Below are 11,554 nucleotides of genomic sequence, written 5' to 3' on the forward strand. Positions count from 1 at the left end.
TTTCCTCTGAGTGCTCCAGTTTTCTCCCACAGTCCAAAAACGTAAATTAATCTGTCATTGCAAATTGACCCGTGATTAGATTAGGATTAAATCGGAGGATTGCTGGATGGTGCAGGTCAAAGGGCCGGAAGGGACTATTCCGCACTGGATCTCAGTAAATAAAATGGTGGAGGAACACTGCAGGTCAGACAGTTTCTGAGAAAGAAGTGGGGGGGGGGTGGAAGGGAGAGAGTACAAGCTAGAAGGTGAAAGATGAAATCAGATGGGTGATAGGAAAGGAGAATGGATCATGGAAGAGAGGGAAGGTGGAGGGGCATCAGAGGGTGGTGATAAGCTGCTGAGAAGAGAAAAGGGTGAGGGAGAAAAATATGTTTGATGTTCATACCGCTGAGTTGGAGGCTACCCAGATAGAATATGAGTAACACCACCTTCCCTTTCTCCCATAGTCCACTCTATCAGATTCCTTCTTATTCAGGCCTTTACCTTTTCCCCACTTACCATCTGCCAGCTTCTCACTTCACCCCACTCCCTCTAGACTGATCACCTTCTAGCTTGTACTTCTTCCCCTCCCCTCACCTTCTCATTCTGGCTTCTTTCCCGTTCCTTACCAGTCCTGATGAAGGTCTTGACCCAAAATGCCCACTGTTTATCCCTTTCCATGGCTGCTACCTGATGTGCTAAGCTCCTGCAGCATTTTCTGTTACTCTGCATTTACAGCATCCACAGAACCTCGTGTTTATTTTGTATTTGTTTTGAATTCTTTTGCACATTGGTTGCTTGTCAGTCTCCCTGTATAGTTTTTCCACTGATTCTATTGCATTTCTTTGTTCGACTTCAAGAAAATGAAGCCTCAGGGTAGCTTCTGGTGACATATATATACTTTGACACCAAATTTACTTTGAACACTGAGTGTCTAAAGACATAGAAAACCCACAGCACAATACAGGCCCTTTGGCCCACAATGCGGTGCCGAACATGTACTTACTTAGAAATTACCTAAGGTTACCCATAGTCCTCTATTTTTCTAAGCTTCATGTACCCATCCAAGAGTCTCTTGGAAGACCCTCTTGTAGCCGCCTCCACCACCGTCGCTGGCAGCCCATTCCACATGCAAAGATTTTTATAATGGCGTTATCTCACACCCAAAAGTTTACAAAAAACTGAAACCACAGACAGGAGAATTTGAATATTTTAAGCAATTCTTTGCATCACACATAGGAAGTACATATTTGCCTCTGTGGTCTCACAATGAAGCTCCTGGGCCTGTCGCTGTACAAAGAGCAAGAACATCATAAGCGCCAGTTATCTTTCCTTACGTTACCACCTGAAAGTCTTCCCATTCACTCTGCTTATTTTGAAATATCCTCTTTGATGTATGTGGATAACTTTTAACGATTCTTCAAACTCAAGTAAAGTTACAATTAATTTGTTTAACGTTGGCAGGGCAACTTTCTTTTCTTTGATTAATCCCCACAGTATCTTTACATCTACCACAGCAAGCATAGCTGGATCTTAATGTTTCACGTAAAGATGGTCACTTCCAACACCATGCAGAGCATCACCAGAGTGTAACAGTTGATTTTGTGCTTGAGTCAGACACAAAACGTGCTTGAATCTACAAATTTCTGCCTAGAAGGCAAGTGTGCTATTTACAGAGCTCAGGTGACAAGCAGGGTGACAACCCACATGATTTCATATCAATATTCTGGTCTCATCCACTGTGAGGGATGGCTTTAAAAATTCATTCATTGGAATGATGCTTCCTGCAGTTGTTTGTATTTGCAAGATGCCCGACTAATCACAACTGAAAATATTATCTAAAACCAAGAAAAGGCACATGAGAAACAAAGCTAATGCATGGCAATAAATGCTAATCTTAAAAGCCATCTCTATTTTTACTGTCATACATTTATGTGCATCATGCAATTTACATGTACAAACGTAGGATGCTTACAGCATTACACAATAGGATTCAAAACAAGGCAGGTGTGGAATACAAGCAAGGCATAGTGAAAACCAAGTGATAATTGACACCAAATTCCCATCGCAACCACCCAAATGTTCATATTTTATTAAGTTTTATTCCCACACTTGCAGTAATAAACACATATACAAACTCATCAGTCTGTAATTACTCCATCCTGACAATGCTACCATCATTGGAGGATGCAATTAAAACTCAACAAGCTTGCATCAGCAATCATCTTTAGAAACAAAAAAAAATTATCATGAAAAAGACTAAGAGACGTACATAAAAGATGAACTCTGCTTCTTTTGCGAAGTGGACAATTGAGGTTGATGTGTTAGGTTTGTGACTACATATATAAACTATTCTGTTTCAATCGGAATATAAACAATTTTCATTTCTATCCTTCTTGCCTGTTCAAACCAGAATGGGAAATGCGGTCATTTCCTAAACACTAACCAAAGTTTCAAAGTATGGTTGCAGTATACAACCCTGAGATTCGTCCTTCCGCTGGCAATGAAACACTACGGAACCCATGTAACAGCCAACGCGCGATAAAAAGAACAAATTACTGAAGCAGCAAAATGTGAACAAGTAACACAGAATATTAAACATCAAACTGCAGAGACACTGTCAAGAGTCCCACAGCCACGAGCTGCACCCTTCAAACCTGCACCTTCCTCCGGTGGCAGCGAGAGGGAGATAACTCAAACGTCAAATGCAGGCAGACGACATTGAACACCTGCTGGTCTTCCATGCTCATCCTCGATCTTAATCTGCTTTGATGCTTTAATCAGCAAGTAATGGAGCTGACCATGGGTTTGCATTCTACCATTACGAAATGATGGTTGTAAGCTCAGATCTCAACCTCGGATTCCCAAGAGATGGCAAAAGCACCAGATTGCTCGGTTGACCCCAAAAAATACATCAAAATGGAAATTACAGGCTGCAATCAAATACAGTTTAAGAGAAGAAACATTTAAAAGAAGTTGAAGTAGTTTCCAATTGCAATTATTAAATAAAAACCTAAATATCCTGCAATCTGAAAGTCACAAGTTAACATTTACCCAGTCACTATATTTCTATTAACCACATGGGTGTTCATGAGAAAATCTATCATCCCTAAAGTTTAGGTTGAAATAAGCTACAGTCCTAACAATATTTTCCTTGTTCACTCTCACTGAAGTAATATTGGAAGCAATCAGATAACAAAGCCTGAAGGAACAGAAGCAGGAAAACTTATTGACCACAACTTCAGAAACTCCGGACATTTAAAGAATTCTGTCTGGAATTCACAGAGACCAAGCAGACAATTGTAATTTGGTTTAGGACATAAATGATAGGAGTGAGAAGAATTGACAAGGTGAAGAGGGATTACATCACAGTAGAAGACAAGACAAGATCCTGTGTTTTCTGACTCCACCACTCAACAGCAAATCATACAATTCTCCAACAAAATTTTCCCTTGCTTTAAATGAAATTTTTAAAAATCTGCAGATGCAGAAAAATTGACTCAGCACATCAGGCAACATTGAGCCCATAAGATAAAGGAGCAGAATGAAGCTTTTTGGCCCATCAAGTCTGCTCCACCAGTTTATCATGGCTGATTCAATTTTCCTCTCAGCCCCAATCTCCTTCTTCTCCCTGAATTTCTTCATGCCTTGACCAATCAAGAATCTATCACCCTCTGCCTTAAATATACATAAAGACTCGGGCTCCACAGCTGCCTGTGGCACAGATTCACTACTCTATGGCTAAAGAAATTCCTCATCTTCTAAAAGGACATCCTTCTATTCTAAGACTGTATCCTCTGGTCTTACTCTCCCACCACAGGAAACATCCTCGCCACATCCACTCTATCCACGTCTTTCGCCATTTGATAGGTTTCAGTAATGTCACATCATTCTTCTGAATTCTAGTTAATACAGGCTCAGAGCCATCAAACGCTCTTCACATGATGAACCACTCATTCTCAGAATAATCTTCATGAACCTCCTTTCACTAGTTTCACCATATCCTTTCTAAGGGGCCAAAAACCGCTCACAGCACTCTAAAATGAGGCCTCACTAGTGCTTTATAAAGTCTCAATATTACATCCTTGTTTTACATTCTAGTCCTCTTGAAATGAATGCTATGATCACATTTGCCTTCTTCACCAAACTCAACCTGCAAATTAACCTTTAGGGAATCCTGTACAAGGATTCCCAAGACTCTTTGCGCTTCAAGTTTTTGTACCTTCTCTCCATTTAGAAAATAGTCAACCCTTTCATTTCTTCTACCAAAGTGCATAATCATACACTTCCTGACACTATATTCCATCTGCCACTTCTTTGCCCGTTCTCCTAATCTGTCCAAGTCCTTCTGTAGCCTCTCTACTTCCCCAAAACTACCTGTCCCTCCATCTAGCTTCATATCATCTGTAAACATTGCAATAAAGCCATTTCATCACCCAAATCATTGACATAACGTAAAAAGAATCAGTCCCAACACAAACCTTCGTGGGACACTAGTCATTGGTAGCCAATCAGAAAAGTCATAGTCATACTTTATTGATCCCAGGGGAAACTGGTTTTCGTTACAGTTGCACCATAAATAATAACTAGTAATAGAACCATAAAGTTAAATAGTAATATGTAACTTATGCCAGAAAATTATGAAATAAGTCCAGGACCAACCTATTAGCTCAGGGTGTCTGACCCGCCAAGGGAGGAGTTGTAAAGTTTGATGGCCACAGGCAGGAATAACTTCCTATGACGCTCTGTGTTGCATCTCGGTGGAATGAGTCTCTGGCTGAATGTACTCCTGTGCCCACCCAGTACATCATGTAGTGGATGGGAGACATTGTCCAAGATGACATGCAATTTAAACAGCATCCTCTTTTCAGACACCACAGTGAGAGAGACAAGTTCCATCCCCACAACATCACTGGCCTTACGAATGAGTTTGTTGATTCTGTTGGTGTCTGCTACCCTCAGCCTGCTGCCCCAGCACACAACAGCAAACATGATTGCACTGGCCACCACAGACTCGTAGAACATCCTCAGCATCCCTTTATTAAAAGGCTCCCTTTATTCCCACTCTTTGCTCCTGCCAATCAGCCACTGTTTTATCGATGCTAGAATCTTTCCTGTAATACCATGTGCTCAGAGCTTGTTAAAGCTGCTTCAAATATGACACCTTGTCAAAGGCCTTCTGAAAATCCAAGTACACAATATCTACTGATTCTCCTTTGTCTATCAGCTGCTTGTTATTTCTTCAAAGAATTCCAACAGATTTGTCAGGCAAGATTGCCCACTGAAACCATGCAGACTACGGCCTTTTCTATCATGTGCCTCCAAGTATCCTTAATAATTGACTTTCCAACCAGAGGTCAGAGAATTTGACCTATGGTTTCCCCTCTTTTGCTCCTCTCCCTTCTTGAAGAGTGGAGTGACATTTTGCAATTTTCCAGACTCCCGGAACCATTCCAGAATCTAGTGATTCGTCTGAGATCATTACTAATGCATCCATGATCTCTTCAGCCACTTCTTTCAGAACTCTGGGGTATACATGACACCTGATATCCAGAACTTCCACCAAACTACTAGTGTCTTCCACTGCAAAGACTGATGCAAAATACTTATTCATTTCGTCCACCATTTCATCATCTACGGCATTGTTTTCCAGTGGTTCAATATCCACTCTTGCCTCTCTTTTATGCTTTACATATCTGAAGCAGCTTTTGGTATCCTCTTTAATATTATCAAGTAGCTTACTTTTGTACTCCATCTTTACTGACTTTTTTTCATTGCCTTCTGTTGGTTTTTAAAAGCTTCCTAATCCTCTAACGTCCCACTAATTTTTGCTTTATTATATGCCCTCTCTTTGGCTTTTATGTTGGCTTTGACTTCTCGTTAGCCACAGTTATGTCATCTTGCCTTTAGAATACTACTACTTCTTTGGCCTTCCAAATTGCTTCCAGAAATTCCAGCTATCGCTGCTCTTCCCTCAACCCCACCAGTGTTCTTTTCCAATCAATTCTGGCTAACTTCTGTCATGTCTCTGTAATTCCTTTACTCCACTGTAATACTCATACATCCGACTTTCAGCTGCTTCTCAAATTGCAGGGTGAATTCTATCATATTATGTCACTTTCCCCCAAGGGTTCTTTTACCTTAAGCTCTCTAATCAATTCCAATAGCTGACCTTGTCGTGGGCTCAACCATGAGCTGCTCCAAAAGCCAGCTCACAGGCACTCTAGAAATTCCCCCTCCTGGAATCCAGCGGCAATTTGTAAAAAGAGAATCAGAATTAATGCTTCAAATTGAAGACATGGATATGAATAATTATTAAACTAGTATCTCAACTTTTTTCTTCAGATGTTGTTTTATCTGCTAAATGTCTCCAGCATTTTGTTGCTGTTTCTCGATTATAAACTTATTATTACAATTTTAAATTACTAAACCTTTGTTATAGTTTCAACATCAGCAGTGAATACTGTAATGTGAATAGGGAATTAACGAAGCAGTAGGGACAAATGTTCAATGATCTCCTTGCCTGTACTGCAGTGGACATTAGTATTTCATCACTCAATTTTAGATACCCCTCACTGGTGTGAACCTCATGAATCTGTGGTGTGCAGAGCACGAAAATGCAAAAGTGCATAAAGACTGCAGTCAACACAACTTGTATGCAAGATTTTCTTTTACCATACCATTATATTTTTCTTTTATTTCACTTTATTACGAAACCCAAGTGAAGAACGTAAATAGCCTTCAAATAATCTCAGAAAATTAAGCAAATCAGGAACCTCTGTAGCTTTTGACCAGAGAAAAAGTACAATGAGTGCTTAAAATAACTCGTTTATAACACTTGCTGTGATTCCTCACCAAATTAAACATTTACAAAGAGCAGCAGTGATAGTAGAAAATAAATTGATATAATATACCATGATTTGGATGTCAGTGAAGAATCATCGTTGGTAGTTCTTTGTATTCTGCCTTTTTGCAGTAGAGCATTCAGCTGTGCAAGCAGTATTCAATTTTTTTTATAGGGCTCAAGTTTAAATAAAATTAAGAATTGACAACAGTAAAATACTTTAATGGTCAAGAGTATAATAGATAACAAATATGCTAGCTCATGACTACTCCACGTACATGATAATATCTTTCGCCTCAATTTCATTTCCAACAGAACTCAATCCTCAGTTCCACTTAGTCCAGAAATTTACCACAGCTTTCCATGCACTTCATAACTCTACATCTATCACTCAATAGGGGAAAGACTCCCAAAGATTCACAACTGAGATGAACAAGAGATATGTGAACTACTGTTTGGCCTTGTAAAAAGTGACCAAGTTGTTGGCTCAAATACTTGAAAATAAAATATTTTGAGCAATGAATATGATGTGGAATTATCAGCAAAAATTCATTGAGTTGTATGAAAAGGGAGAGGAAGGAATGCAAATTAAAGACAATTCTAACGAAGCTCAAAGTTTAAACTTAGAAAACAGCATGTTATCTTCCATCGAGGCACACTGCAGCCATTGGAGCATGAATTCAACAATTTAAGATATCTGTGCCATCACAGATATTCTCCTCCCCACCTTTTAACTTAAAAAATGTTTGATATTCACCGTTCTAGTTCTGAGGAAGGATTATTAACCTGAAATATTAAGTCTGCAATATTCTCCACTGATACTGGCTGATCTGTTGTGTATTCCCCAACATATTCTCATTTTATCCGAGGCACTCAAGGTTTAGGACATGAGAGAAGCCCAAAAAAATCTCTGAAAAGACACAAAAAAATATCAGGAGCTATCAGTCTAGAGGCCAAAGGTTCAGTTGTAGATCTATAGATGGGAATGAACGAACTGCAATACTTGGTCACCAATAATGTTGATCTTCCAGATGATGTTAAATTATCAGAATACAAGAGGAAATCCTACCTCAGACATACAAACAAAATTCAGTCTTGGTGTGGTATTTTATAGGCAACTGCAAGTTGATGCAAACGACAGCAGCCCATACTGCCGTGTTTGATTTGGTAGTCAGGATGTCCTTGCAGACATTATACAATTTTGAAAACAAAACCTCACTGATTTAATCATAGCAACACGACCTTTGCAAACCACGTCCCATCTCAGATACACGTGTGCAACATTAGATCTCAGAGGACAGTTATGTTTTCAGAAATAAAGTGCACAAAAGTCACTGCAATGCTCTTTTTACTGCCCTTCATTGAGACCAAGCGGCCATTCAATGACTTGCATTGAACATTTACGCATCCAAAAGAAATACTTCGGTACACAAACGTACATGCATTGACCTATCAAATTTCAAGACAAATGGAAAATTCATCCATATTATTTAGCACATTTAATAATTTGAATTAAATTTTCTCCAAACACTTAGAACATTTGCTTTCGCCGTGTTAAAGTATTTTTTGGCTATATTTGGTTATTCTCCATTTTAACTGTTTTCTGTGAAGTGCCACAAGATAATAAGTACTTGCTAAAATTATTGCTTTATTATGCACACTGATGTCAACTGTTTCAGCAGAACACAAAATGTGCACATGGGGAGCGTAAATATAATCTGCAATTACCTCAAAATGTGAAGTAATTACAGAGCAACCATAGAGCTAATTGTCAGGAAAATACCTGCAATCCAAAGAGAAATTTTCTGTAACACCTTTTAATATGTAGTATAACAATTTTCTAATGCAGTATAATACAATTTTCCAATATTCCAGTAACTTCAAATGGCTGTAAAGCTTTCCAGCTTCTTTCTCACTAATTACGTTGTCATACCATCCTCAAGATCATGCTACATCCTTTTAGATAGCAGGTCTGAGTAAGATGCTGGTTAATCTCCTGATTTTACAATATTTTGTAGTTCCATTGTCAATCTGCAAAATCTATATCAAATCCATAAAATACTTACAAATACACGATACGAAGATGAGCTTTACTGCATGCCATCCTTCAGGATTCAGCAAAATTAAGTTTCCTTTTACACAAATTGATAAAGCACACCAGTTACAACATCACATATAAAGGGAAAAAATGGGATCCATCCTATACATCTTCCCAATCACAACTAACCTGTTCCAGTCTATATCACAGGGTAGTCAGCTATTCATAAACGGCAGAATTTAATTTCAATGACCAAAAAGCAAGGCAATGATGAAAATCATGTCGACTAAAATAGCAGCATTTTAAAAGACTCAATACAATAGTTGTACTAAAACAATTCAATTGAATTTTAAAATAATTACGGATTCTCGTTTTCATTTCAATGAGTCGGAAAGGAAGATCGGTAATCGATTTCACGTTAAAGGCGGTAAGATTATGTCTGATGCACTCGAGTGCTATATTTATACTCATCTATTTTAAGATCCTCTGGAACACGGCTAAATCCTGTTTTATCTGTTCTCCCAGATTTAAACATACTACACCCACACCACCCATGGTCATTTTAAAAGGAAGACCACCGAGAAAAATAATCTAATTTGACATTATTGAAGCCTGATTACAGTAGTTGAATATGAATCAAGGCGAACTCTCACCTGGTTTCAACATGTCGTACGTTCGACAGCTCAATGGACACACATGCGAATGTCTGTAAGAACATTGCAGCTATAAAGAACTGCAGAAATGTGGCATCCTGCCTGGTAATAATGCGGACGTATTTGAAATCGCCGGTGGTTAGTGCATCTCCCCAAGCACACGAGCTGTTACTGCGGCCTAATGGGGAGAGGGGGACTAGGCCGCCGGGCTCAAGCCCTCCTGTACGTCGCTTCCGCGAATCCTTTATTCAGTCCGTCACCAAGAGCGATGATGACCTTCTCACTCTACATGGCGCACATTTACCACTGGCTTTCTATATTTTTTTTTCTCTCTCGTTCGGGGTGGACAAATACAATTTAAAGTGCAGGGCGAATAATCGAAGGAAATACTTACCGGTCCCCCGGCGAGAGGATTTGTTGCAGCGAGTCGGGAGCATGGCTAAAGCCTGCCCCCCAGCACCCGGGCCCTCTCCTTTCTCTTGCCCCCACCCTCCACAACTCCAACCAAACGTGCTGGAGGAAGCAGTGACGCGCCCAACGGAGGCGGGAGGAGCAGCCTTGCCCGCCTCGAAATATTAATGTTTAAAAGACTACACCCAAACCGGAGGTTCTCTAATCGCGATGCGTATAAGCCGTTCTGTGCCCAGCTCGCGAATGCGTATGGGCAATGAACAACTGTTACACCGACAGGTTGGCGGGATAGATACAGAACCGTGTGGGCTGAATGCAACATTTACCCGGAATGTAACACATTCCACCCCCCCCCCGTTCCATTCGCGCACACTTTTCATTTACGTTGCCACTGCGCCCAAATTTTCCACATTCCTGTTCGGGCTAACTGTTGACAGCTGCTCTGAAGAAACTGCTCTAATACACCCATTTTCAGCAAATCATGAACACACGAGACGTTGAAAACCTCGCCACTTATGGTTAACGTTGATCTACAATAAATATAGCTTTCAACAGGTTGTTCCAGCACAATTTACAATCCCTGGCACGCGAAATCAAACAATATCATCTTTCGGTAATTACGTGTCTTTACCATCGATACTTATCAAAATGGGCCTTTTATAAAATAGTTAAATGGATTTTGGAGGCAGCTGCTACAATTTTTTTCATGCTTTCTGCCATTCGCCCGGTTCCACCCCACCCCTCCCCCCCACTTCCGTGGGAGCCGCCAATCACCAGAGCACAATGGTGACACTGAGCCAATGAGAGGCGGCAGAGGGCGGGGTCATCCAGTCATCATGTTAGGCTGAGACACAGAACCGCGGGCGTCCTCCACAAGCACGGCGTTGCCACTGAAGCTTGGTTGGCTTAAATTAACAACACAGTCTATGCCACAAGACCGATGAGCGAGCTGTCTTACCTACCGTCCGGAAATTGTGTGTGAACTCACTGAACGGCTGAACAGGAGAAAACTAAACCTAAAACCTGTGGGAAAACCCCACCCCCAACCTGACCCGGCATCACCGCCCTGCGTCTGCGTCATCACGCCTTACGTTGGTTGCTAATGACCGGTCGGGGGGACGTACGCGTGCTGACGTCAGTGTTGAGCGCATCTTTGCATTCGGAAAGTAGCAATTCCCGAAGTAAGTTGGTTATGGAGTTTGCAATTTGCAATCTCTACGCGAAGTTATTAGAAGTAATTGTAATACTTCTCGGTCTTCTTCGGGGACAGACGGAGGTAGCGTTTCATGTTAAAATGTATTTTGAGTTAAAAATTGTGTTATTTATGTTAATTTGCACTTCATAAATACTTGCTGTTTGTTATCAACTGAAGTACTTCATTAACATTAAAGTGCATGAACACGATTTGTGTCTTCATTTCTCAGGCACAAGTCAGAACGAACATGATAGACTTGTTGAGTTAAATAGATGTGTATGCACTCCTCAGTAACTTGCGTACGCAATTGCAAGAAAAAGTTAGCGAACCCTTTGCAGTTAACTAGTTTTCTGCATTAATTACTCGTAAAACGTGGCCTGATCTTAGTCTAAGTCACAATATTAAACAAACACAATCTTCCTCAACTAGTAACA

General features: G+C 40.3%; 1 protein-coding gene across 20 annotated transcripts in view; it reads right to left on the bottom strand.

Annotated features, from left to right (window-relative positions):
- LOC134346861 (R3H domain-containing protein 1-like) overlaps positions 1 to 11,321 on the bottom strand; it is a 171,628-nt gene extending 160,307 nt beyond the window's left edge. For 3 of the 20 annotated variants that reach the window (XM_063048648.1, XM_063048639.1, XM_063048642.1), the window contains exon 1: positions 9,909 to 10,105. The gene's annotated coding sequence lies outside the window, so the exon portion shown is untranslated. Of the gene's footprint in view, positions 1 to 9,514; positions 9,535 to 9,908; positions 10,107 to 10,883 lie in introns of those variants that run through there. The other 17 variants (XM_063048645.1, XM_063048640.1, XM_063048646.1 and 14 more) reach the window with 12 other exon arrangements.
- Positions 11,322 to 11,554: the final 233 nt, after the last annotated feature.

The sequence above is a fragment of the Mobula hypostoma genome, chromosome 5, assembly GCF_963921235.1.
Source record: "Mobula hypostoma chromosome 5, sMobHyp1.1, whole genome shotgun sequence".
Taxonomy (NCBI): Eukaryota; Metazoa; Chordata; class Chondrichthyes; order Myliobatiformes; family Myliobatidae; genus Mobula; species Mobula hypostoma.